A 5,931-nucleotide genomic window follows, 5' to 3' on the forward strand; every position below is an offset into this window, starting at 1 on the left:
TGTGCGTGTGTGTGTGTGTGTGTGTGTGTGTGCGTGTGTGTGTATTCTAGCACTTTTCTGCATGCAGCTGTGCATAGGTCTGTTTAGGTTTCCCACACAGAGGTGAGAAGTATTTAAAACCTGCTCCCTGGGAAGAACAATAGAGATATGATGAATTCATGGTGCTAAATAGGTAGATGATAGAAGATAGACAGATACGTCCATCCATAGAAAGATATATGGAGGAAAAAGGGGGCATGTTGTTCAATCATATAGAGCTATTGGATGATGTTAAGTGGATTTGTGACCTTTTGTTGAAAAGAAAGTCTCCTGTCCTCATTTTAGATCCCAAAGAATGATCAACCATTCTTTTCTTTGTACCTGTGATTTCTGCAACATCTTTTTTCATTTCTGCAGAAATTCTTTGCTGCAGCTCCAAGGTAGAATTAGAGATCCTCACTTACCCTGGTTTAGACTGAGCATTTCTACATATCCTCTAAGAAAGTGTCTTCTAGTTCCTAATTGCTAGTTTTCTAGCAGATCCTAAGTTTGGAAGTTCATTTTGATCAGTCTTGTAGGACCGCCCCCCACTCCCTTCTTCATGTCTCATCTTGAGTTCCTTCTTAGCATATTTCCTGGATGGTCTTCTAGCCAAGACTACTAATCTTTAACAGGATGCTTGTTACCTCGTGGTGTGACCTGGAACATATCTGTCAAGCTCTAGTAACTCAAATGTCTTTCTCTGTCCCTCTGTCACTGTGACTTCTGACTGTGCAGGAGTCCAGGATAATTTCATTGTAGCACTGTTTGCATGAGGGCCCTTTGAAAGCAAGACTATTCACAATAGAAAAAGAAGAGAGTACATAGAGATAAATTTAACCTAGAAGGCAAAAAGATTTACACACCCAAAACTACAATGAGGTGCTAAAGCCAACAAAGGAGAAGCCCACAAATGAAAAGACATCCAGGGTTTCCTGAGCTACAAAGGAATACTAAGATGTCACTGGTTCTCAAAGAAGTACAATCTCTGACAAAAACTTGATGACATTTCTATAATGGAAAATTTCATTCTAAAAGTTCATATGGAATCTCAATGAACTCCAGATGTTTCAGACAGTTTTACAAAAGAAAAACAACGCTAGGAAGAGGCCTTACCTTTCCTGGTTTTACAAATTATAAAGCTGCAGTAATCAAAAAGTATGGTACTGGCATGAAGGTAGTAGTCATACAGATTAATGGAGTAGAACTGAAAGTTCAAAGATGATTCCATATATCTACGGCTAGCTAGTTTCTTAAGAAGGGTGCTAGCCATGTGTGATGGTGCACACCTTTAATCCCAGCACTCAGGAGGCTGAAGCAGGTGGATCTCTGTGATTTTGAGGTCAGCCTGGTCCACAAAGAAAGTGCCAGAACAGCCAGCACTACATAGAAAACCCCTGTGTTGAAAAAAAAATACAAATCAAATAAAATAAAATTAAGAAGAGTGTTAAGATCACACACGATGGTCTTCAAAACACAGTGCTTAAGACACTAGATAATAACAGGAAAGATTTTAAATTCTCAAGCCGGGCAATAGTGGCGCATGCCTTTAATCTCAGCACTTAGAAGGCAGAGGCAGGCAGATTTCTGAGTTCGAGGCTAGCCTGGTCTACAGAGTGAATTCCAGGACAGCCAGGCTACACAGAGAAACCCTGTCTTGAAAAACCAAAAAAGAAAAAAAAAATTAAACTTTCACCTTACAGCATATCAAAGACCCAATCATAATGCATAGAACCAAAAACTTTTAAAATGGGGCCTAAAGCAATTTGTGCACACATGTTCACTGATACATTACTCATAATAGCCAAAAGGAAGGAAAGAAAAAGAAAACCAAGTGGACATCAAGAGATGAATAGAGAAATAAATATGGTTAGTTCATATATAAAAAAAAATTATCACTCAATGTTCAAAAGGAAAATTGGATACATGCTCCTCTATGAATGAGCCAACATTATGCTGTGTGAAATAATCTAATCACCAAGAGACAAACAGTGTAGATTCCACACATATATAAAACCTAGAGTCAGATTCACAGGCACAGAAAGTACAATTGTGCTTTCCAGAAGCTGGGCAGGGAAAACGGGGGTTATGATGTAATGGGTACGGAGTTTTAGAAGATGAAAGGGCGTGGAGATGGGTGGTGGTGACTGTGCAATACTGTGAATGCCTTAAGGCCAGAGAACGGTAGAGTTAAAATGGTTAAAGCGGTAAGTGATATGTTGTGCATGCTAACTCAGCTAACTAGATCACTATGGTAACCTCATGGAATTTTCTCCAGAACTAACCAACTTGCCTCTTAAAGCACCCAGGATACACAAATGAAGTTCATGACACCTTATTCTAGTCCCTCCTCTTAGTCTTCCCTGCCTCCTCCAGCCACACTGAACACACAGGTTAGATATCTCAGTGTGACCCTGACCTGTGCAGAATGGAAGGGCCCCATCACTCCCCCCACATGGTAATAACTGGTTATCAGCTAGCATTTCCTCCTAGAGAATTAGTTCACTAGTTCCTGTGAAGCCAAAATCCATTTAATATCTTATGTTCCTTACAAATGTGCCACTGCTAAAATTGCCCTTGCTTAGAACTCTCTAACAGACTGAAAAGAAAACCAAAGCATATCTACAAGGTAATACAAAGTGACAAGCCATAAAGTAAATAAGTGAATGAAAAGAAAGATGTACTGGCACATGCAAATGTTCCAGAGATACTGCTGGCCTAAGGTGTGGTGATTGGAGGGTTAAGTGGCATCAGCAGTTCTCAGCTCTTTCTTTCCCCCAGATGTGCTCTGCTCTGCTCCTTCTTCATTCTCCTCATGGCGCTTTCTAATCAGAAGCTGACAGCAAGCTTCCCAATTCATGGGCAGTGGAACAGAAAGGGGGGAGGGAGGGAGAGGGAGAGGGAGAGGGAGAGGGAGAGGGGGAGGGAGAGGGAGAGGGGGAGGGGGAGGGAGAGCAGTGCTCTCCACAATCCCAGCTGAAGTGTATTTGCTTTTCACAATCTCTAATCGGTCCACAGCCCTGAATATGTCACCTCGGCCACAATTATGCAAATTCTTAATAGCTCTGTTCCAGGTCACATATTCTGCCTCTGGGTCAGAATAAAATAGTCCACTGAAGCTGTTGTCTGCCTGAAAGTGGAGCTTTAATGACCACCCCAGAGTGTTCAAAGAAAAGCTAGCTTCAGGGCGAGGGGGGATTGAGCAACAGAAAGGACAGATTTTCGGCCATCTTTCAATGAGTCCCATGAGTACTTGACAGACTCAGATATGTTGCACATAAATGTGATATTCAAATCTTTCTGGCAAAATATTTTTGGAATCCTAATTCTAGGAGGCAGTTCAGATCCACATGGTGATGAAGGTGCTGTGTGTATCACTCGAGAACGGTACATGAACATGTTATTATGTAGCATGGAGTCTATAAAACCCTACTGTGATGGCTTACACTGTGGTCTTAGCACAGGGGGAAAGGGGCAGGCAGATCACCCACAGATTTAAGACCAGTCTGATCGACATTGTGAGTTCCAGGCCATCAAGGGCTACACAGTGATGCCCTATCTCAAATCAAAAGGGAACATATAGCTCCAAAGTTCACTTGTCCCTGTTAGCAGCTTCCTGACCCAATCAGGCTTCTCTTCCCACAGGGTCACTACCAGCATCTTTGAATGTACACGTATAACTAGAAAGTAGGTCCATCTTTTAAGTTGAGGCTCTAGTTCCCACACCCAAAGACACTGGAAATCATCTTAACAAAATGTTCTGACTTGTGTGAAGATTTACAGCAAAATCTAAGTGATATATGGTTTCTTTAGTAGCCTTCATCAACAATATCCCCATTTTAAGTATATACCTCAGACATGTAATGCTATCTAAATAAGCTACAATTTTTAAGTGGAGCAAAAGAAGTAGCAAGTACTAAAAAAATGCTTACTAAATGCCAGGCTGCTGTTATGCACACAGGATTAATATTAACATAGTGCCACTCCACCCAAGGGAGATAGTTTCTAAGGGAAACAGTTGTCAGTGTTGTCAAGATCTCCTCTACTTTACAGATAAGAAAACTAAGCCAGGTGAGGGTGACTGGCCCAACTTCCACACAGCTGGTTAACACAAGCCTGGCTTGTACCCAAGATATCTGACTCCAAAGTCATCGAAACGGCCACATACAAGTGATGTTTGTCCCAGACACCCTTTGCCTACCATGCAAATGAGCAGGGGAACCTGCTTCAAAATACAAAACACGTAAGTAAGCCGTCCTCAGTAACGAGTTTGCGTTGGACTGGCTAGCTGGTTAAAAATCATTAATGACTTCTCAGAAATGCTGGGACAGAGAAACCAGGCCAAAACTTTAGGACTTGTGCCAGCTAAAGTTCAAAAGGCCAGTAGCCCTAGTGTCCACATTAGAAGAAAAACACAACTTTAAAATTGTTGAGATATTTTTTCTCTGAACATCAGTTACACTCGGAGAAAATGAGTCTGGGAGCCACTCTAATAGAGGGGCTTGGCACAGCCTCCCTCAAGGCCTCCCCACAAGAGAGCTCACTTCTTAGCCTTCTCTGCATTCCTACAGTCACCTGACCACAGTCCCTTGTCATCGTTGGCAGTAAAGTCTGATGGATCAATTCTTCACAAAGGCACAGTAAACAGTTGGCTTCCTCATTCAAAGCAGTTTCCTACAACCTTAGTTCTTCTAGAAATAGTATCTCTACAAACCCAGGTGGTTGAAATTGAACAAGCTTTAATGGAGGAGGAAATATGCAAAATGAGGCACAGGAGGAAAATATAAATGCAGTAGATGAACACCAATGAAAAGCTATGGATCAGGACAACAGTGGTGGACAGGTTATGAGGGGGCCATGTGAGAACTAGTTCTGCATAGAACATCTCCTGGTGGGAAGGAAGCAGCTACTGCTAGATGCTGAGCAGGGGAAGGAAAACCCCATCTTCTCCCGTCCCAGTCTTCAGTGCCTCCCATGTACAACAGCAGGATAAAGGCATCTGGAGATACAGTCAGCAAAGATCAAGGTGCTGAGCATCTCTGGAAGAGAGAGAGGGAGAAGCATTATGCTTCTCCCAAAGATGAATGAACCGAGGTACTAAGAAGACAGGTAATGGGTCTGTGGATGTAGCTCAGTTGGTAGAGGGCTTGCCTAGAAGTCACAGGCTTTCAATACCCAACAATTACATAAAAACCAGTCATAGCAGCCCACATCTGCAAATGCCAACACTCAAGGGGTGGGAGTAAGAGAATCAGAAATCCAAAGTCAGCCTCAGCCATATAAAAAAATTAAAGCCAACCTGGGCTACATGGGACCCTGGCTCTACACAAGAAACAAGCAAAAGAGAACACATATAGCGTGCTTCAGGTCTTGAAAAAATAAATTGAAACCAAGAAGCTGGCCTTCTTCCCTGTTGGGTGCCGGACATGGAGAGATAAAGGGATGGGAGAGACCAAAGTCCCGCCAGAGCTTGGAGACACTGGACAGGCAGACACCAGAGACTGCGGCTCACTCTCCACACAAGCGTCGGGTGGGCATCTGTCTGTGAGAAGCCACAGAACCCTAGTCCATAGGGGTGGGAGGGAGCAGTCCAGGATCCCGGGGCCTCACAGAGGCCAAGGACGACAAGTTCTAGCTCTTAGGCATCGCAGGATGTGGCTGGACATCAAGGAAGAGCTAAGAATGGGTGGGGCCCCAGAGTGGCAGTGGCCCCAGGCCGAAAGGAAAAATGAGGGGTGGAGAGAAGGCACTGGGTGGTTCTCTCGAGGGCAAGAGTCCTTGATCCTGTCTGGTAGCTGGAAATGCTGGGAGGCTTTCTCGAGGGAGATTAGACACGGCTCTTTAGGGGAAGACCTAAGTTATTGTTCCAGCATGATGAGTCTAGATGAAAGAGGGTAGTCCATGGTCCCATGG

General features: G+C 43.5%; 1 protein-coding gene across 6 annotated transcripts in view; it reads left to right on the forward strand.

The window, feature by feature from the left end:
* Ankrd55 (ankyrin repeat domain 55) overlaps nt 1-5,931 on the forward strand; it is a 111,566-nt gene that overhangs the window by 29,090 nt on the left and 76,545 nt on the right. The gene's annotated exons all lie outside the window — the stretch shown is intronic.

Source organism: Mastomys coucha, unplaced genomic scaffold (genome assembly GCF_008632895.1).
Source record: "Mastomys coucha isolate ucsf_1 unplaced genomic scaffold, UCSF_Mcou_1 pScaffold8, whole genome shotgun sequence".
NCBI lineage: Eukaryota > Metazoa > Chordata > Mammalia > Rodentia > Muridae > Mastomys > Mastomys coucha.